The sequence below is a fragment of the Podarcis erhardii genome, assembly GCF_964252035.2.
Source record: "Podarcis erhardii genome assembly, chromosome: 12".
Classification (NCBI taxonomy): Eukaryota; Metazoa; Chordata; class Lepidosauria; order Squamata; family Lacertidae; genus Podarcis; species Podarcis erhardii.
In genome coordinates, this window is record NC_138513.1 from 30,596,027 (window position 1) to 30,618,719 (window position 22,693).

At 44.6% G+C, this 22,693-nt stretch overlaps 1 long non-coding RNA gene across 1 annotated transcript; it reads left to right on the forward strand.

Annotated features, from left to right (window-relative positions):
- Positions 1-938: 938 nt before the first annotated feature.
- LOC309325858 lies at positions 939-1,712 on the forward strand. The gene is made up of 2 exons (XR_014150076.1): positions 939-1,027; positions 1,386-1,712. It is a non-coding gene; the product is annotated as an uncharacterized lncRNA (long non-coding RNA).
- Positions 1,713-22,693: the final 20,981 nt, after the last annotated feature.

Below are 22,693 nucleotides of genomic sequence, written 5' to 3' on the forward strand. Positions count from 1 at the left end.
AGGCGAATCCCAACATTCCCACCCCCTTGTCAGGGAAGAAGGGGTGAATAGGGTTGCCATACCTCTGGAATTTCCCAGACATTGCCAATATTTGGCAACTGGAAACAGTGCCCAGGCGGAAGTGTCCTGGAAAATATGGACGTATGGCAGGCCATGTTGGAAGTCTAGATTCTGGCAATTTTTATTAAAAACACCTCCTAAATTATTATTATTATTATTATTATTATTAGCAAGAAAAGCTCAACAACTTTGGGTAAAACTAAAAAAAAAAAAAAAGCTCAACAAGAAATAAAACAAAACGGCACAGGCAAAATGCAAAACAGAAGCAGGAACTGACAGAAAATTCCCTCAAACTCGGAGGGTCCTGAGTTCCTCTGAAACAGCACACCTGTGCTTGCCACCTCAATGGAAACAGAAACTGGGCAAAGCAAACTTCCTCAGAGGAGTTCTACAACTTTGATGCAACTGTAGAAAAGACAACTGTCCCAGGTAACCTTCAAAAGTGCGGCAAAGGCAGCTGGAGCAAAATCCCAGAGGAAGATCTCAAGGAAGATCTTTTCCCCTTTGGGCTGTAGAGTTATGGTGCTGCAGGAGACTCTTGAGAGTCCCATGGACTGCAAGAAGATCAAACCTCTCCATTCTGAAGGAAATCAGCCCCGAGTGCTCACTGGAAGGACAGATCCTGAAGCTGAGGCTCCAATACTTTGGCCACCTCATGAGAAGAGAAGACTCCCTGGAAAAGACCCTGATGTTGGGAAAGATGGAGGGCACAAGGAGAAGGGGACGACAGAAGGCAAGATGGTTGGATAGTGTTCTCGAAGCTACCAGCATGAGTTTGACCAAACTGCGGGAGGCAGTGGAAGACAGGAGTGCCTGGCGTGCTCTGGTCCATGGGGTCACGAAGAGTCGGACACGACTAAACAACTAAACAACAACAACTATAATTCTAAGCCCTGAAGAGCAGTTGACAGTCAGTGTGGACAATACCAAACTAGCTGGACCAATGGTCTGACTTGGCATAACACAGGTTCCCATAAAAATCTTTTAGATCCTTCCTCTTTATATTTCCATATATTTGCCACACTGAATATTTTAATTCTCTCTTATACTGTATACGTTTATTTTATACCTGTTGTTATCTGATGTGAATCTTAAGGGGGGGATCGGATGTAAATAGGTAGATGTTTAAAGAATAAGATTGTTAATAAGTAACAAGATGAAATAAATAAACCTTATTTCACTTGTATGTGGATTATATAAGGTTGCGCTCTGTTTTTTTGGGGGGGAGAAACAAATATTTTTAAATGTGTTAGAGAATTTTAGCTGTGAAACTGATTTCAAAGAACTGTGGCTAATTAAAATCGTTCTGTACAATCTGCTTCTAGTGCTCTCCAAGATATTTATATCCTGAGAACATCTTCGGTTCACACATTGTCCCATGGAAGACAGAGGAGTGACGGCTGACTGCATTTGTAAAGTAAAGCCATTACAGGCCCAAAGTCCGTGGCGGGTTTTGAAGCAAGATCTGAGAGAAACGAGCAAGGCACACAAATAGGACCACGACATCTTGTGGAAAAGTTAATTAGGTAATTAGACTGAAACATGGTGTCCGGTCCAAATTCAAACCAACGAAACTTTGTATTTGAGCATGGATTTGAAGCTGGGTCCTTCTGGAACTAGGAAAGAAAGAGAAATTTAATTCACGTTTAAAGGTGAGCTTACCTAATTCACCCCTTCTGAAACAATGCTTGAACTGGGACAGCTCAGTTGGTAGATTATGAGGCTTTTCATATCAGGGTTGTGGGTTCAAGCCCCACATTAGGCAAAAGATTCCTGCATTGCAGGGGGTTGAATTAGATGGCCCTGGTAGTCCCTTCCAACTCTATGATTCTATGAAATGGAACCATCCTTTGAAATTCACACTCCCCTGAATTTTGCCATGCAGCTCCCCAGCCAAGTAACATGTAAAAGGTAAAGGTAAAGGGACCCCTGACTAATAGATCCAGTCGTGGCTGACTCTGGGGTTGCAGTGTTCATCTCGCTTTATTGGCCGAGGGAGCCAGCGTACAGCTTCCGGGTCATGTGGCCAGCATGACTAAGCCACTTCTGGCAAACCAGAGCAGCACATGGAAACGCCGTTTACCTTCCCGCTGGACTTGTACCTATTTATCTACTTGCACTTTGACGTGCTTTTGAACTGCTAGGTTGGCAGGAGCAGGGACCGAGCAACGGGAGCTCACCCCGTTGTGGTGATTTGAACCCCCGACCTTCTGATCGGCAAGTCCTAGGCGCTGTGGTTTAACCCACAGCGCCACCCACGTCCCTAAGTAACATGTACAGCGATGCATATTCTAGAGCAGGGGTAGGCAACCTAAGGCCCATGGACCGGATGCGGCCCAGTCACCTCCTCAGTCCAGCCCGCAGATGGTCAGTGTGTTTCTACATGAGTGGAATGTGTCCTTTTATTTAAAATGGATCTCTGGGTTATTTGTAGGGCATAGGAATTCATTCATTTTTTCCTCCAAAATATAGTCAGGCCCACCACATGGTCTGAGGGATGGTGGGCCGGCCCAGGCTGAAAAAGGTTGCTGACTCCTGTTCTAGTGTAATCTGTGCTTTAAAATGCATGGGATGAAAAGAAAAGAAAACAAACAAAAATGCATCACGTTTGACGAAACTGCTTTGCAAAAATGTGCATATTTGGAAAAAGTTGCCTTCAGAAATGTTTGTATTAGGAGAAATTTGTGCTACGATGCTGATTAATTTACACAATTCCTTTTTTAAAAAAATAAATAAATTCAAACTGGTATGGAAATGTGGAGAACTGAATTTAAGATGGCCAAAGGGAGAATTGAGAGAGAAATCGGAACTGACATAATCTCCTATCCCAAATTTGTAACACACAAGCCACTCTGCTGGCTCTCATGAACATCATAAAGTTTTTCCGCATCACCACTCCTCCTTTCTTTTGTATATTCAGAATCAATGGATCCGAACACAAGTTCACACTCTGTAAGAGCCCATTGTTGCACATGTAATTCCAAAATCTTGTCTAGCAAGTTTGTCCTTTATTCAAAGTGTTTGTTTAATCTGAATGTGAGAATTGTCTTTGTGGTTTTTTTAAACAGCAGCCTTGTGATTAAAGGTATAACACAATGCCCATTTGACTGGGCTTTTGGAAAAAAACAAAACCAGTTCATTGTTTGAAACCTGGATAAAACCCCAAAAGGGCCTTTGATGTTAGAAATGCAACACGTTGCTTAACTTATGAATGGTTTTGCGGGAAGGGAAATGTATAGAAATACAGTGGAGATTTTGCAGTTGTTCTTGTGAATCATCTTTAATATTTCAAACAAGGCAAGATCCTTGCAGAATGTTAACCATCTCTCCCTTTGCCCTGAAGAAGTACTAATCTGGATCAATGAATCTGAAATCAAGACCACCCTGCTTCAACTTCACCATGATTACCCCAGATTTAAAACTCCCAATCCTGTGCAGGTCTACTCAGAAGTAAACCCAACTGGGTTTGATAGGGTTGCTCTCAACTAAATATAGAAGCAATCTTTTCCGTACAACAGACCAACACTGCTACTATTCTGAAAAACAAGGGAAACCAATTCCTTTCTGACTTTTGTGTGCTGTGCAGCTAAACACACACACACACATGGCAGAAGCCTGTCTGTTTGTTTTCAGACAGCTGGAGGGGGCTTATTTTGTCCAAGACATACAACCAAGAAATAAGTTATTTAAAAAATTACTTTTTTATCAAAGAAACAGCTTTCCAATTGTTTGAGTGATCTTGCTTGTGAGCATCCAACTGCATACCCTTTAAGTGTCCCGATTTTCCTGGGACATCCTGGAATTACAGACATCATCCCGGCTTCTGATTTGCCCCAGGAATGTCCCATTTCCCCCTTCCAATGCTGCTTCTGCTGAGCTTGGGGAGACTGGCGGAGGAAGGTGGGACGCAGGGGGACACACATCGCCCTGGGTGTCATCCCTAGGGGGGTGACAAAATCCCCCCGTGCAGATCTTTGTGGTGGAGCTTCTCCCTCCCCCCGGCGGGTGAATTTGCCTGGCGCTGCACGCATCCCCCAACGGTCAGCGCTGTCACCCCGGTGGGATTTTCCATGGGACCTGCGTGCTGATTACCACGATCGCAGCAGGAGGATCTGTAGCTCGTCGCTGCAGAAATCCGGCCGCCGATCGCTCAAATCCACTAGCTGACTGCGCAAAAACGTCTGGCGGTGGCTGCATGCACCTCCTAAGAAAGCTAGAACTCTGGGCCACTTTTCCTTAAAAAAGCTCAACAACTTTGGGGCACCCTCCCTAAAAGAAGGTCAACAACTCTGGGGCAGGGGGTGGGGGGAAAAATCACTCCGGGTACCACCTGACCTTGCTATGCCACTGGATGAGCCAGTGTTTGCAGCCGGCGCTGGTGCCTGCAGTGCTGACGTGCTCTGGCACAAGTCAACTGGCTCCCGCAAGAGCATGACCCCCAAAGATGTGTGTCCTGATTTTCGCCAGAGGTTATTCAATAGGCCCCTGGTTGGCCACTGTGAGAACAGAATGCTGCACTACTTCTATTCTGAAACAACACAGAAGGGGGACCAGTCTTTTAAAAGCCAAGGAAAAACCAGGAGGAAATGAACTTGAAGGCAGGAACCCTGTTGGGATGGAACAGAGGTTCCCAAACTTATTGGGCCTTCCACTGCATTTGGGGGGGGGATTACTCGGTGCCCAGCCCCCTGGAAATCTACCTTTTTTTAAGCAAACAAACAGAGAGATGCAGTGACAAATTTGCATCCTTTGATGTACAATGGTACCCAGGTTTACATACGCTTCAGGTTACAGACGCTTCAGGTTACAGACTCCGCTAACCCAGAAATAGTACCTCGGGTTAAGAACTTTGCTTCAGGATGAGAACAGAACTCTTGCTCCGGCGGCAGCGGGAGGCCCCATTAGCTAAAGTGGTGCTTCAGGTTAAGAACCGTTTCAGGTTAAGAACTGACCTCCAGAATGAATTAAGTACTTAACCCGAGGTACCACTGTACCAATACAATGTATGTGCTGGCCCACGAAGCTATGGCTCCTCCCCTATAAACATTGCTAGCATTTCTCAATAGCGGTGCTGCTTCTAGATTTTTTTCCATGTCTCTTTCAAAACTGCACGCTACTGTTTTATATCCATCCCCATGACAGTTATGAAGAAAGTTGTGTGGAACGTGCAGCGATAGAGAGAATGATTGATAGCCGTTTTATTCAGTTGTGTTCACAGCTGCACTTTGGAAACACTTTACTTCTGTACAGTTCTAGGAACAGAGGTTGCCTTGCCAGCTTCATAGAAATACATTTCGTTTGTTAATTCTCCACAATTACTAGTGTTTGACTAAGTGGTGCATACATGGAAATACATTGCTTTAGTGAGAAACGGCTGGATTTCCCCCCCGTAGCTCTTACGTTCTGATTCAGTATATCTCTTGTTCCCTACCATGATGAAGCAATGTTGTTATCGGGAATTAGGAAATGTTTTTATTTACTTCTTTACTAGGTTCCTGGTCTGATTACAGCATACTTTAAAATACCCGGTAAACAATCTAACCAGAAAAACAATTAGAAAATGTTCAGTACACGAATCATTAAGTTTTGAAATAAGATAGCAGCAGTAGATAAAACTTCAGTTCCTTAATATTATCCTAGAGTAGACTTGAATAATAATAAAAAAATACTTCAATATCCTCCAAACAGCCAGCAAAGAGGGAGGGCAGCATATGCAGTTCCTGGGGAAGGTTATTCAAAAAGGTGTGGGGACACTACCGGAAAGGACCTGTCCTTGGTACTTCCTTGTTTGGTACTGCTATGTGGGTTTTGCCAGTGGACTCCATTTTGTGTTCAGAAGCGAAACAAAAACGAATTTGGCTAAGGTGGATGACCGTAAGAGTCCCAGCCCTTGTAGTTCATTTCTCATGGTTTGGCCCCATAGACCAGGGGTAGGCAACCTACGGCCTAGGGGCCGGATGCAGCCCAATCGCCTTCTCAATCTGGCCTGCAGACGGTCCGGGAATCAACATATTTTTAACATCCAAAAGTTGCTTCAGCCAGTTGGGAATCCCATAGAATTGCAGGTGCAAACTAACATAGAACAGAGGGCACTTCTAGGATGAGTCAGCCTCAAGCCATAGCTATTGTTCTCAAAACACAAATCCATTCCGGAAGGCCATTCCCCCAAGCTAACCTCCAGATGAATCCTCCTTAATGGACTACTTGCTCAAAATGAACTTTCCTAGATTTTGTTGTTTTGTTGTTTAGTCGTTTAGTCGTGTCCGACTCTTCATGACCCCATGGACCAGAGCACGCCAGGCACTCCTGTCTTCCACTGCCTCCTGCAGTTTGGTCAAACTCATGCTGGTAGCTTTGCGAATACTGTCCAACCATGTCGTCCTCTGTCGTCCCCTTCTCCTTGTGCCCTCAATCTTTCCCAATGTCAGGGTCTTTTCCAGGGAGTCTTCTCTTCTCATGAGGTGGCCAAAGTATTGGGGCCTCAGCTTCAGGATCTGTCCTTCCAGTGAACACTCAGGGCTGATTTCCTTAAGAATGGAGAGGTTTGATCTTCTTGCAGTCCTTGGGACTCTCAAGAGTCTCCTCCATACCATAATTCAAAAGCATCAATTCTTCGGCGATCAGCCTTCTTCTTCGGCGATCAGCCTTCTCACTTCCATACATCACTACTGGGAAAACCATAGCTTTAACTATATGGACCTTTGTTGGCAAGGTGATATCTCTGCTTTTTAAGATGCTGTCTACCCTTTCATTCAAGGGACGCGGTGGCACTGTGGGTTAAACCACAGAGCCTAGGACTTGCCGATCAGAAGGTCGGTGGTTCGAATCACCGCAACGGGGTGAGCTCCCGTTGCTCGGTCCCTGCTCCTGCCAACCTAGCCGTTCGAAAGCACGTCAAAGTCCAAGTAGATAAATAGGTATCGCTCTGGCGGGAAGGTAAATAGTGTTTCCGTGCGCTGCTCTGGTTCGCCAGAAGTGGCTTAGTCATGCTGGCCACATGACCCAGAAGCTGTACACCGGCTCCCTCAGCCAATAAAGCGAGATGAGCGCCGCAACCCCAGAGTCGGTCATGACTGGATCTAATGGTCAGGGGTCCCTTTACCTTTACCTTACCCTTTCATTTCCTGATTTTTACCCAATCGCCTTCCACTCTCCCCTTTTGTTCTCTCAGTTTGAACCCTTCCCATTGGTTGCTCTTTCAATTCCCCTGGAATACACTTTGTGCCCTTTTGTACACATTGGTTGGAAAACTAAATTGCAAAACTCAGAGAAGTGCAGATTCCAAAGGATTGCTGTGTTTCTGTTTGGATATTGTATAAAGTGCAGATTAAGTAAGCTTGCCTCTCAGTGTGAACGGAATTGAAATTCTCTCCCATCCGTAACTATTGCCTTCCCCGAATCTGTAGGCAGGGCCTGAATCTTGCCAAATTTCAGGACAGATGCAGTGGTTTCCATACAAGGGTAGCCATTTCAGGGTTTTTTGGTGTGTAAAAAAAAAAAAGTCACTTTATCTCCTCTGGTCTGAAAATTGCAGACATGAAAGAGCTGCCTCTAGGCAAGAAAGCTGCAAAATTGCAGACAGATAGGCCCCAGGACTTTTGCTCTAGGCATCTTTGAAGTTTATTTTGGGATGGGGAGGACTAAAAGGGATTTGTTTTCTGTGGAAAATAATTCCGTCTGATTACAAACTGCACCTGTCAGTCACGAAGAAGCTCTCCCTTCCGCTTCCTGATCCTGGCATTTTCCTTAATGCAGATAACATACATTTTGCTCTTTCAAACCTTCTCCCTTCCCTGAAATGCCATGGGATTGGAGTGCACTGGTAAAATCATTCCCTCTGACTAAAAGCTACATCTGTCAGTCACGAAGGAGCTTCCCTTCCACACACACACCTGATCCATGTATTTCCCTTAAGCTAGAGACATAAATTGCAGCTTTGCAAGCTGCTGTTTCTCCCCTCTCCTAGCCTTTTCCTAATATGGTAGGCTTGGTCACAGTTTTGCATTTAGTTGATTATTGTATGTTTGTTTTTTAAATGACTGGATCCCCTGCTAAAACTTGTGTAGCCTTGGACAAATCCCACTTCAACTCTGGCAAGCCCCAAAGCCCTCTGAGGCACCCAACCTTGCCTCGAGATTTGAACTTCGACTGAATCCGATACGCGTTCCCATCCTACATCAGTTATACTGGTTCCAATTTAAGCTGCTAGTAATGACCAGGAAAGTCCTATGCTGTCTGGGATCTGGTTGCCTATAGGACTGTCTCTGCTTTACACTGCAGTGGTTCTCAACCTGTGGGTCCCCAGATGTTGCTGGACTACAACTCCCATCATCCCTGAGCTCTGGCCTTGCTAGCTAGGGGTGATGGGAATTGTAGTTCAACAACATCTGGGGACCCACAGGTTGAGAAAGGCTGCTTTACAGGTTCTCAGGACCATCTTCTCAAGCCCTGATCCCTGTTCTTGGTTCATATCAAACCCATTGGGTGAGAATCCGAGACGAGGCCTTCTCTGCTGTGGCACCTCAATTTTGGAATTCTCTCCCTAGGGAAATCCAGCAAGTCCACTACTAATGATTAATTAGGAAGAGTGAGTTTCCTTAAGGAAGCTTGGATGCCATTGTTGATTTTCCCTCTGTGAAACATCTGATTTGCTTTCAAGGAGTCCCCAGGGTTCCTCAGAAGTTCTAAGAAACACTGTTTTTTTCTATCAGATTGCCAGAAATAATTGGACTGGTGGTCACAAGGCTCTTGCAACCCCATGGAAATAAGAAGTCCTATATGATGACATAGGATTCTCATATCCAGTTATTATTTTCATTAACTGTACGTCCTCATCCTTTTGCCAGTTCAGTACACCTGAACATTGCTCTGGCTGGCTCTGACGATGCACCCCTAATTTTTTAAAAAAGGAAAAGGAAGAGAAAACTCATTAGAGTCGACACAGAAAATAGCTATTTATCTTGGGAAGGAAACAGAGCCTTTTGCAAAACAAAATTAGCTACTCCCCTTGCAATCTATGGAGTGAATTGAGAAGGCAGGTAACTGAAATTGACGTTGACCTTCCCATCATTCCAAGAGCAATATTTTCATTATGATAAAATGTTCTTTTAATAAAGTGTCTCTGGTGAAATAGGCATGAAGATTCATTTAAATTAATGCTTACAAAGCTCCACTCTTACTCCCCACCTTTCTTCTTGCTGCCTATGTTGCATGCAATGCAAGAATTAAGAGACTCTTGTTCCTAATTTTAACTTTTGAGTTTCTTTCTCAGAAAAAAAAAAAAATGTTCGTCAGTTTTGGTTGCAAAATATGATTCTGAGGAACATTGAATCATATAATTGTAGAGTTGAAAGGGACCTCAAGGCTCTGCAATGCAGGAATCTTTGGCCCAATGCGGGGCTCAAACCCCCCACCCTGAGATTAAGAGTCCCATGCTTTGCTGACTGAGCTATCCAAGAGACAATGTATTGAAGAAGCTGCTTCAGACCAAGTCAGAAGATGGGCCTAGCAAGGCAGCTCACAACATTGAAAAACCACATTCTATTTTTTAAAAAAATAATTTTTATTAACAGTCCAATCCAATCCAATCCAATCAAATCAAATCACATAAATTCCGAATTACAGAGCCTAATTTTAATTTTTTTTGGGGGGGTACCCATATTTCAAGTTCCGAAAGGGATCCAATCCTCTTGTTGCTGCTGCTTTAAAAGTCCACAAATCTGTCCAAATAATGTTCACAATTCTGTCCAATCCTTTCTTGCTGTTTTCCACATCTCTTCTAGTTGTTTTTATATATTTTTCCTTTCTCTTTGTCTTTGTGGCCTCTGATAGTCTCCATAAGCGGGTTGAAACAAATTTGTATTCCTGTGTGGATTTTTCCGTTTGTCCAAGAGTCATATTTCAGACAGCTGCCGTATTTCATCGCTTCCATAAAGAAAAACATTCTTGCTGTCTACTCATTAACTTTTCACGGGTCTGTCCCTCTTTCTCAGTCCTCAAGGAGGTTCTACCAGGAATCCAATATGAAAACAAAGCTTCCTCCTCCCGATCATGAATCTTTCGACAGGACCTGTCAAAATGGAATCTTTGGCCCAATGCGGGGCTCAAACCCCCCACCCTGAGATTAAGAGTCCCATGCTTTGCTGACTGAGCTATCCAAGAGAGGATGTATTGAAGAAGCTGCTTCAGACCAAGTCAGAAGATGGGCCTAGCAAGGCAGCTCACAACATTGAAAAACCTCATTCTAAAAGTAATAAAAACTAGTTAAAAGCAATAATTAAAATATGGTACATCAGAACATATTTAGAGCCATTTGCACCGTAGTTTTCAAAGGCATGTCTGGACAGGAAGCTCTTAGTCTGCGGACAGAAGATTAACCAGCCCAACCTCCCTAAGGAGGGGATTCCACAACATGTAGAGCAAAGTATAGCTAAAATTGTGTTATCCTTGGAGACACTCCACAGCTAGCCAGCCTGCCTTCTGTAAGGCAGCCAGTGGGAGGTGTCAGAGAGGGAACATCTCTGCCAATCCCAGAGCTGAGCAGGTACGAAATAAGCTTTTAAGGTCTCAGCCTTGCTTTGGGGCAAGGCTTGCTTGGCATGTCAGCTCTGGGGCTGGTAAGGATGCTCTTGGAAGATTTTGTGGGGCCAGCCAACTACAGTGGTACCTTGGGTTACATATGCTTCAGGTTACAGACTCCACTAACCCAGAAATAGTACCTCAGGTTAAGAACTTTGCTTCAGAATGAGAACAGAAATCGTGCTCTGGCGGCACGGCAGCAGCAGGAGGTCCCATTAGCTAAAGTGGTGCTTGAGGTTAAAAACAGTTTGAGGTTAAGAACAGACCTCCAGAACGAATTAAGTACTTAACCCGAGGTACCACTGTACTTGTGAGAATCCCCACCTTGCCCATGTATAGATGAAATTGGTGCAAGTTTTATGTGTGTAAGCCTCCGTACGACCAAGCTGTGAAGGCTACTCCTCCGGCTCTCCTCCGACAGTGACTAACGACCTAAGCCTTTGAATGAGACTTCAGGCACGCTCTCCCTTCCGCAGAGTACCCAGACAACAGCAGAAGGAGACAGAAATATGTGCTACATTGCTGCTGTATTTCTGACTACGCAGGACAGAAAAGAATATGCGTCTGCTCTCTGTGAGAGACAGAAAACAACAGGGACAAAGAAACAGGAAACCAGTAACTTCAACATCCGTCTCCCGTGAGACTTCCAACAGTCTGGAATGTCAACAGAGTCTTGTGACTCCAAGAACTGCACAGTGGCATAACAGAAACCTAACAAGATGTAGGTGTAGCCCACTGCTTTTTCCCCTCGAAAAAGAGGTGCCAGAACACACCTCCCTTGATCTCTTAGAATGGCAATGGTGCCCACTTGAGAGGAGTCAGAACTGAGCTCCAGCGAGTTCTGGCTGTCAAAAAGTCCTGGCATACTACATTGTTACCGTAAACAACTTTGAACTTTCCCAAAGGCCCTTGGTACGTATTTCAATATGGATAGCGCAGTTGCTTAGAGCATGGTTCTGATCAGGGGCCAGCAAACTTTTTCAGCAGGGGGCTGGTCCACTGTCCCTCAGACCATGGGGGGGGGGGGCTGGACTATAAGCCACCCCCAACTCTTCCCTCCCTTCTCCACAGCACCGGATGAGCCCCGATGGCTGCTTATCTGCGTCTTGCAAACTGCAGGGGCTGGTGGCAGCAGGGGGACGATGAGCGGTACGTGAGAGGGCTCCGGAGAGGGGCTGCTTAAAATGGCAGCCTCTCGAGCTTCTGCTGCTGGCACCAACAAATCCTAGCCCCCTTCCTCCTCTAGGCAGGGCAGGGAGAAGCCAGGAGGAAGGAGGGAGGGAGGAGGCGCCACTGCCGCTGTGTGAGGGAGAGGGAAAGAACACATGCACTGGCGATCCACGCGGCGATTCCCAGACTGTCTGTGGGCTGTATCCAGAAGGCAATTGGGCCTGATCCGGCCCACGGACCTTAGTTTGCCGACCTATGGTTTTGATGATGCCAAGGCTGTAAGTTAAAACCCTGCGTGGGCAGCTGCATATTCCTACATTGTAGGTGGTTGGACTACATGATCCTCAGGGTCCCTTCCAACTCTACAATTCTATGATTCTGTGATTTATAACTAACACCTGCTTTTTGTTGCTGTTGTTCGTGTCCGACTCTTCATGACCCCATGGACCAGAGCACGCCAGGCACTCCTGTCTTCCACTGCCTCCCGCAGTTTGGTCAAACTCATGCTGGTAGCTTCGAGAACACTGTCCAACCATCTCGTCCTCTGTTGTCCCCTTCTCCTTGTGCCCTCCATCTTTCCCAACATCAGGGTCTTTTCCAGGGAGTCTTCTCTTCTCATGAGGTGGCCAAAGTATTAGAGCCTCAGCTTCAGGATCTGTCCTTCCAGTGAGCACTCAGGGCTGATTTCCTTCAGAATGGATCGGTTTGATCTTCTTGCAGTCCATGGGACTCTCAAGAGTCTCCTCCAGCACCATAATTCAAAAGCATCAATTCTTCGGCGAACACCTGCTACTTTATCCTTTTAACTAGAAGTGTCAGAGATGAAACCTTCTGCATGCAAAGCCCCGATGTGTTCTGTCAGTGTTTATACCATGTTAATGGTTGGTATCCATCTGTCTCGGGAGACGATGGAGGACTATGCCTTTGGGGGTGAGGTGAAGCTGTTGGAAGGTTGCAACATCTGCTGCGGCTGTAGAGACTGATGCGGATGAGACATGTTAATATTGGTAATATAGTTCACAGGGGCCTTCAGTTCATGCTCAGCTGAAGCACTCTTTTCTTTGAGATGACAGCGTGAGGGTGGATCTCCACACAGGGGGGAAACACTATAAATAAGTCAGAAATTATATTGTTATAACAAAGGGGGGGGGAACGCTATGTAAAAATTGAATCGAAACCTTTTTTGCTCTCTGGTGTCACCTGGTGTTGCATGTTTATAATGAATTCAAACTGTTGCTTTTTGACTAATGTAGCTGAGTCCTAAGTTCTAGCCCAGATGTTAGAAAGTAGACCTGAAGAGCACAGTTCATTGAAAAGGTTACAGGTTTGCTGCATCAACCAGTCAGCCTTGCTGTTGTTTCTACAGTGTTTCCTTGAAATGTACAGGAGGAGTTTGGATTTGATATCCCTTTTTATCACTACCCAAAGGAGTCTCAAAGCGGCCAGCATTCTCCTTTTCCTTCCTCCCCCACAACAAACACTCTGTGAGGTGAGTGAGGCTGAGAGACTTCAAAGAAGCGTGACTAGTCCAAGGTCACCCAGCAGCTGCATGTGGAGGAGGGGAGATGCGAACCCGGTTCCCCAGATTATGAGACTACCGCTCTTAACCACTACACCACACTGGCTCTCAGCCAGCTACTCCTAGGAAAAGCTTGGGAGAAACAGCCGAAGAGCACCTCAAGGCAGGCCCCAGTGACACTTGGATAGAGGAAAGGAAAAGTCTCCCTCTTCTTTGGTGCCGTCCCAGATAGGAGGCAACCCCATTAGCCCACAGATGGCCACCATGTGTTTGCACAGAACAAATTGATAGGTGGGCTCGGTGTAACATAACCACAGAAATCCCTTAGGCTATCATTTATAGAGCTGCTTTCATTGTGGATGAGTATATAATTAACTGCGACGTGCAATTAGAAAATGGAACACAGCAACAAGTTCTCTGCTACAGGCTCCGTAGAAAGCTTGCTGTAAAGAATGGCTGCATGAGTCAGACCTTTGTGCACTTCTATACGTTTGCATTTGAAAGGCACACATGTAGCAGTCAGTTCCTAGTTATTCCCAGGAACGTCTTGGAAAACCTCAACATTGCTAGAAGTCATGTAGTAAATCTGGTTCAGAGTTGCAGATGCTGATTTGGGGGTTTTTTTTCCCCTGCTGCCCCTCAGTTTATGCACTCTGCTTATAGTCAGAGCTCATGGTATTTTGCTTTCCACACATGATAATGTTTATTCCTTCCTTCCGATAACCTACAAATTATCTTCTGTTAGCCCTCAGTCAATCATCTTCTCCAGAAATTGCACTGCTTTCTAATTTGTTTTGTAGCACAATCCAAGGTTATGGTTTTGATTTGTGAAATCTTGTGCTATCCAGACCTTTTGGGTAAGTAGCTTTGCAATCTAATCTCTAGATATGTATTGATCTTTCGAAAGGAGTGCCCGTTCGAGGTTTTGGAGAGCCCTTGGGAAAGAGACCCTCCATCCGTGATTTTACCCTTAGCACTGCCATCGGTCAGAGGTCATTCCTGACCTTGCTGACTGGGGCTGATGGGAGTTGTAGTTCAACAACATCTGGAGGCACCCCATTGGCTATCTCTACAGGACATCAAACCATTTTGTTCAGGACTCAAGCGTCTTTGCTCACATCCACATCATGCATTTAAAGAACTCTTGTGCCACAGTTGTGGCTTCCCCCAAAGAATTCTGGGAACTGTAGTTCACCCCACTTAGCTGCACGCAGACCAAACTACAGTTCCCAGGGTTCTTTGGGGGAAGCCATGTGCTTTAAACGTGTGGTGTGGATGTAACCTAGGATGAAGGCATTTTTCACCAAGATGCTTTGTAAAAGCATCACATTTCCTGATTTATCAATATTGTGCCTAATATGTTTATGAGCAATCAGTGGATTACTATTGTATAATAATCATGTGGAAAGCCCATAAATAAACACTTTCCATTTCCATTAGATGGCAGCATTGCTAACCTTATCTAGGCACATGACAATCAGGCAGCACTGGAGGAAGTGTTAACTGCAAACTTCAGCAGGCTCTACATTGGAAATCGATGAACACACCCACACACCCACTGCCTCCAATGTGGACCAATAGTAAAGGCAGCCCACGAATGCGTGTCATGGAGCAAGCCAATCCCTGAGGCGAAATCCACAGAAGTGTGAGGATAATGGCTTAGGAGTACAGCAAGCAGAAATGGATTAAACAGAATACTGTTTTGTATTTTCTGTGATCTATAAACTATTGCATATACAGTAAGGATATATGTATGTGTGCTTGCATGCACTCAAACACAAGCACAATTTTTTTGGTTACCAAGACCCCTCATTTTATCTGGTTGGGTTTTTTTAAAATGAGAAATTGAATATAGGAGAATGAGGGGATGGGGAACAGGAAAGCTGAGCACAGAATGTAAATGGGTTTTTTCCCTTGTAGGCTTTGGTTTTTTTTGTTTTTGTTTTGCAAAAGTTGTCAAGCAACTGAAGAAAACTTTTTTAAAAATATAAATAGCTGCAAGAAAAAGAAAACACCACCACTAGATTATGACCTTCGCATTTTGTCATTGTTTGGTTTCATCTGGCTATTCAAAACGGCTTTTACACTCTTCTTCTTCTTCTTCTTCTTCTTCTTCTTCTTCTTCTTCTTCATTATATATACCCCAGCCACTCTGAGCAGTAAAATATTAAAAACACGATAAAACATCAAACATTAAAAACTTCCCTAAACAGGGCTGCCTTCAGATGTCTTCTAAAAGTCAGATAGTTGTTTATTTCCTTGACATCTGATGCGAGGGCCTTCCACAGGGCAGGCGCCACTACCGAGAAGGCCCTCTGCCTGGTTCCCTGTAACCTCACTTCTCGCAGGGAGGGAACTGCCAGAAGGCCCTCAGAGCTGGACCTCAGTGTCCGGGCTGAACGATGGGGTGGAGACACTCCTTCAGGTATACTGGACTGAGACCATTTAGGGCTTTAAATCTCTCTCTCTCACACACACACACACACACACACCTGTTTTCCTGCTTACTTTGCTCACCTCTTGGCTGGAGTTTGACTCCAGGTAGGCTGTCCAGGCGCCATTGATAAGGAACTCTCCTACGTCGCTCTTGATAATGAGGAGGTTCATTCCCACTCTCATTCCCATCCCCAAATCCAAAAAATCCAGAGACACCTAAATATATTGGTGTATTGTTATTCTTGGATTTGGGTGGTGGCTGCAGATACTGTGAGTCTCTCTGCAGTGCTGGCACCCAGAGCTTCTGAGGCTGGCTGGCAGAGATTGTGCAGAGTTCAAGGACACACCCCAGCCAGGCACTTGGGGTGCAAAGCGGTGAGGGGCGTGGACTGAGGATAGTTCTGAGGCCCAGACGGAGAGGGCCAGAAGACCACATTTGGCCCTTAGGCTTGAGGTTCCCCACCCCTGGATCTTTGGTCTGATCCATCAGGGTTCTCCTTAAGTGAGTACAGCCACTGACTTTAGTCCAAGAGCTTAACAAGTACTCTCCTCCATTGAAACCAGGGGGGGCTTCAAGATGCACAGAACTGGCTGGAGCATGTCTGTTTTTGGAATACGGGCGTTCAGGTTGCAGAATTCTAGACATCCTATTTTCATCTCTAGTGCATTTGAGGATCTGCTGTGATACCGCAGACCCTTCAAGTGTTCCTATTTTGCATGGACAGTCCTGGATTTGCAGAAGCCATCCTGGTTTCTGATTTGATCTCGGAATATCCCGCATTTCCTTAGGAGGCCCCTATTTCATCAGAGAAATGTTGGAGGGTATGTGAACCCTGAGCCAAGGAGAGAAGTGACTATACAGCCTTTAGAAGGCACCTGAAGGCAGCCCTGTATAGGGATGTTTTTTGATGCTTAATGTTTTATCGTGTTTTATATGTTGGGGTGGGACGCGGGTGACGTTGTGGGTTAAACCACAGAGCCTAGGACTTTCCGATCAGAATGTCGGTGGTTCGAATCCCTGCGATGGGGTGAGCTCCGGTTGCTTGGTCCCTGCTCCTGCCAACCTAGCAGTTCGAAAGCACCTCAAAGTGCAATTAGATAAATAGGTACCACTCCGGCGAGAAGGTAAACAGCGTTTCCGTGCGCTGCTCTGGTTCGCCAGAATCGGCTTAGTCATGCTAGTCACATGACCCGGAACCTGTACGCCAGCTCCTTCGGCCAGTAAAGCGAGATGAGTGCCGCAACCCCAAAGTCGGTCATGACTGGACCTAATGGTCAGGGGTCCCTTTACCTTTACCTTTATATATGCTGGGAGCCACCCAGATGGGCAGGGTATAAATAATAAACTACTTCTTCTACTTCTTCTTCTTCTTCTTCTTCTTCTTCTTCTTCTCTTCTTCTTCGTCTTCTTCTTCTTCCTCTCTTCTTCTTCTTCTTCTTCTTCTTCTTCTTCCTCCTCCTCTTCCTCTCCCTCTTCCTCTCTTCTTCTTCTTCTTCTTCTTCTTCTTCTTCTTCTTCTTCTTCCTCTCTTCTTCTTCTTCTTCTTCCTCTTCTTCTTCTTCTTCCTCTTCTTCTTCTTCTTCTTCTTGAATAGGATGTCCCTATTTTCACTGGAGAAATGTTGGAGCGTATTATATTGTTCCTGCCAAACAGCTTGTCATGTTAGTGTCTGTGTTTGGCAGCACTGACCGGGAGACACAACTCAAGTGAATTCCCAAGTCTCCTGATCTTCCCAAGCAAGTTTCAGATGAGTCTCTGTGTCATTACAGTTATCAGAGAACACAAGCTGCATGAGTCAATGACACTTTGCTGGGGGGAGCGAGTATCCATCAGGAGCATCTGGGTTGCATAGAAAGATTCCCTGCAGTCAAGCGTGCCCGTCACATTTAATTTTAGCCACTTGCTATTTCCATAAATCTGCAGTGCAGAGTCTAAATCACAGGGTTCGTCTCAATGGTGTGGATAAAATCAATAACTTTTTATTTCCTGAGCCAAAATAAAAGTCGCCAGAGTAGCAATCTGTATTGTAACTTTATCGTTGATTATCATCATTCATAGCCAAACTGTAGTGAAATATTCTCAGCCTGCATTTATGAGCAAGGACACTTCAGCATAATGTATATAAAGGGAGTTTTATTGATCAGGGAACATCTGCTGGCACTTAAACATGCAGGCATATAAACATGAACATAAGCTTTGCAAGTCTGCAATTTTTGATCCTCGTAAAATTAGAATTTATAATCAAGTGTGGGATGTAATGTTTTCTTTATCACCTTCATAAAGATAAAGCAACGTACGTCAGGTCGGTGGATTACAAAACCATTACAAGACTGCAAATTCTTAGGTTTTATTTTTTTAAAAAATATAATAATTTATGGAGGGGGAAACTTCATTATTTTCCCCTTAAACCTTACCCTCTCTAATTGCTTCTGCCTGTTGAACTAGAATGGATTTGGCAAAGCCTAGATATTAAAACCAGAGAAAGAAATGATATAAAATATTGGGCACAATGCAGAAAAAGTGAAGTTCCCTTGATTTCAGTGGGAGGCCATTGAGCACATGTTCCTATCTCTCCCACGGAAACCAGTGGGTTACATGCAAAGAAAACAAGACAGTCCTTTCCTGCAGATTTGTACAATCCATAATATATAACACACAGAGGGAAAGGGACAAGGAGGGAAGAGGAAAATCAGAATCAAAACTCAGGCACCAATTTCTAACCAGTTGTCCCTATAACAACTGTTATGTACTGAGTCGAATAGGATCTAAAATGCAGCAGTCTGATTGGTCCTAGAACAATAGGATCCAGAATGCAGCAGTCTGATTGGTCCACAGGAGCCACCCAAAGTGAATCTGCAACCTGATTGGCCCACAGGAGAATCCCAGAATTAGCCAATCACGTGGGGCCCATTGTGTACATAGGGTATATAAAGCAGACATTGTGGGGGAACTTCCATTCCTCACTACTATGAGCTGAATAAAGAGCATGAAATCCACACTCGACTCCAAGTATATTTCAACAACCCACCAGCGCAGTTCAGGGGGAGGAGATGTTTGGTGTAGCCAGGCCTCCTGAGAAGCAGATGACGTAAGCCCTGCTTCTTGTCTCTCTCACTCCTGATGGAATGGCTGCTCTCAGATGATAGTTGAGGGGAGGCTTGGTGGAGCTGGCCTGCCTTAGCAGAACCGCAGAAGGAGGGCGCTCTGCTTCTCAGCTCTCCTGCGGAGGCAGTCAGATGGAGTTGCAGGCAAGAGGAAGGCTCAGAGGATTCGTAGGCACTGGGGGAAGCCCTCAAGGATGTCATTGTGCCCACAAATGTTGTGTTGGCGATCCCTGCTTTCTGTCGTTAACTGTTTTGAAGTCAAGTGGAACAAAAGTGCACCATAAATTTCCAAAATAATCATAAAAATAATTTTGTTCTCTCTTAATGATCACTTTTAGACATATCCTTATGTCATTATGGCAAAGTGTGTTACAGTTTTAAAGGGAGATGAGGAAACTCCCCCTCGTCTGATTCAGAAATCGTTCAGACTATTAGTAGATGAATTCAGTAGATGCTTGGCTATTGCCGCACAAAACCTCCACGTGATTCACAGCAGAGAGTTTTGGAATAAAAGCAGTCAAAACTGAAGACCAGTGGATTGCCTTCAGTTTAATCAGTAAAAGCCTGATGGAACATAACTGGCTCTTGGGCATTATGGTGGTCTTGTTAATATGAATTAAGCCCTCCCTACTGCCTATGCCTTCGTTTTGTGCAGTGGCAACATCAGGACTTCGGGGTAGGATGTTCAGGGGGGCCCTTCCAGCAGAAGACCAGGTGGTCACCCCCACCCCCCAAAAACCCACCCACACAATATGGCAGTCTTGCCACATTTTGAATTGGGTGAAGTAACTTGCATGGCAATTGAAAGGGATGGAGTGGAGGGCATAAGACTCTTAGATCCAGATTTTAAAATTACCTGCATTATTGTGTTACTTATCAGAGACAAGGTGTGGAATTTTAGACCCCAATTCTCACTGCAAAGACCCCAGGCCAATCTGAAGCCAGACGCCTTCATGGCACCACCTGGTTTTCCCTATTGATATACAGACTAACATTCTGTTGCCTGGTCTCTCTCCTAGTTTACCCTTGGCAGATCTACAATTCCCAGCACCCTTAACTACAATTCCCAGGATTCTTTTGAAGAAGCCATGTGTTTGAAATGTATGGTGTGGGTGTGAGGCTAATATGGACACCCAAGTATTTAAAGTAGCCTTCCAAAGTTGACCTGACTTTCTTAAGAGTCGGAGAATTAGGCAGGAAAACCACATATTCCTGGAATCTTCCAGCGTCTCCATCTTTGAATAAACATTTTTCATCACCAAAATGCAAAAATGTTAATCACTTCTTATAACAGATTGGACCCAGAGAGTCCACCAGTCATGAGTGGCCAAACTAATTTTATAGCCCATTGGCACAGCACAAACCACGACACATAGCGCTGTATCTCTTGGCAACGAAAACAGGCGCAGCCTGCCAAGCTGTACTTCAAAGGAAGCAAGTGGAAAACAGTAAGTCTGTTCAAGTACATTTGCCATGTCTACCATATAGCCATTCCCAGGTTTCAAATGGAGGCAGGCACACATAACAAGGCAGAAGGAGGCAGAGGGAGAGACAGTAATTTTCTGCAAAAACACCCAACAGTGCTGCATTTTTTAAAAATCACATTAAGATGTTTTTAAAATGTGAATTGTTTATTTTCGAATCATGGTGACAACGATGATGATGGAGGTACCAGGAACATTTCAGCCTTAAGTGAAAAAGCCCGCAGAACAACACAACACAAAGGATATAAGTGTGGTTTGTTTGATTTGTTCTTCTTGAAGGATTTTTCATCAGATCATAAGGAACGTTTTATCTACTTCCACCCATCCGTTTGAAATGTGAGCTGAACTTTTGTGATCAAAGTGAAAAATTGGCATTCTGCATTTCCCTGAATTACCCTCCACTTGTAATCAAGTGTTTGAACCATGCATTGAGAAGGACAAATTCAGAAAAACACACATATTGTTCCTTCTCTCCACCCTTTTTGCGGGGTCCTGTGTCTTTAATAACTGCATGATATGAGGAACTACAACAAGGAAAGGGGGCATTCAATAACTTCTGCTTGCACAATGGAGCTTTCCCTCATCTCCTCCTCTGACATGTATCTGTTAGAATTCCTGCTCCATGATTGCAGTCATGGGATTTTTGTCTATCATATGACAGCATATGTTTTGACTCCACAGAGTGGGAAGTGACGGATGCAGGTTGTTTGTGTTACTGTGTTCTGTGAAGTGGGACTCTTGTCCCTTGTTCTTTTTCTCTTTGCTGTCTGATGCTAGAGAAAGAGGGAGCCATGTTGCAGTGCTCCGTGTGTGTTTATATGTAAATAAAGTAGATTAGCCAAAATGCTGAGTTGCTGAGGTCTGTCACGCAAGCTGCAAAGACTCTGCGGATCCCTAAGTGTGCCGATGTCTGTTGGCATCAGTCGCTGTGATGTTCGGGCTGAAGAAAGCTTTTGAAGCTCCCAAACGATCAACCAGGAGGGAGAGAACATTGCCAGTCAGGCATGTGTCTCTGCCAGGGTACTACTTGAGTGTAGGACGAGCTTCTGACAGTATCACCCCCCTCCAAAATTGGCTTGGGGAGGTCAAGAGAACCCTCTGAACAGGAGGAGGAGAAGGATGATGATTCTGTCTGCCCAGCTGAAATACTTGCCCTGATGGAACAGTTGGCTTGATGTGGACCTGAATTCCACTCTAAGCTTCCTCCAATTATTTCATATTCTGAAAAGTTACACCTGTTGAATGTCTAACATGTCAGTTTTCAAGGTTGAGGAGCCTTGCTAGGTGGAATTAAAGAAAGCAGAGGTGGGGAGACTCTGGCTTGTTAAGTGTATACCGTAATTATTTAATTGTGCATTGAAATGGAAAATAACTCTGTATGTGTATGGCTAAAGGTTTAAAAATTGGGTGAAAATCCTTGCTGAAATGTGTACAAAATGTCATGCGAAATGTATTTATTGGGAGAAATTTGCACTAAAATGAGGAAGAACTGACGCAAAAGATCAAAGAATTTAATTTCAGGTTGGAAAAATGAGCAAAGGAGAGAGAATCAAAATTGACAAATCCTTTCATCTCTATCAATAACAAGAGAAACGTTGTGGGTTTCTAACACTCAGAAAAATACCAAGGAACATTTATCATGACCTAAATGTGAATGTCAGCAAAAGTGAAGCAGAATCTGAAAGGGGGGGGGACCACCTTTCCACAAACATTTTTAACCTCCCTGCAAAAAGCATCCTTGTTTGGGATGATTTCTGCCATCCCTTTCGACATGAAGAATGATGGCAATAATTTGGCCCTCCCCACAGCAGTGCTTCGTAGCCTCACCTTGGCATCATGGCACCATCACACATCACAATATTGTTCTTGATTGGCTGTGATCACAATCTCAGGAGCAAGTCGATGCAGTTAAGGGAACAAATTGGGCAAGAACGACATTTGAGAAGGGCTACGAATAACCATAAAAGTTTGACACTGGGGGGCTTGAGAAGCCCAGAGACTGCTTGATAACATTGAGGTCAAAGGAGGAAAGGGACAAGATTCTGGGCCTACACTACGGAAAGTCACTGGACATTTTGGATAAAAGAATTGAGATCTACAAGGATATCCCTAAACAACTGTTAGATCTTAGATCTAACTATCTGGAGTTGACAAGATTACTAAGGAAGAATTCAATCATCTTTAGGTGGGAATTTCCTCAAGGACTATCTTTTACCTTTAGAGGGAAGAAGATCAAAATCAGAACATTGGAAGATAGAGATAAATTTCTGAACGTATACGGAGAGGACCTTCACGACCCAATATGGAGGCCAAATGGCCAAAATATTGGGAAATATTAGAAA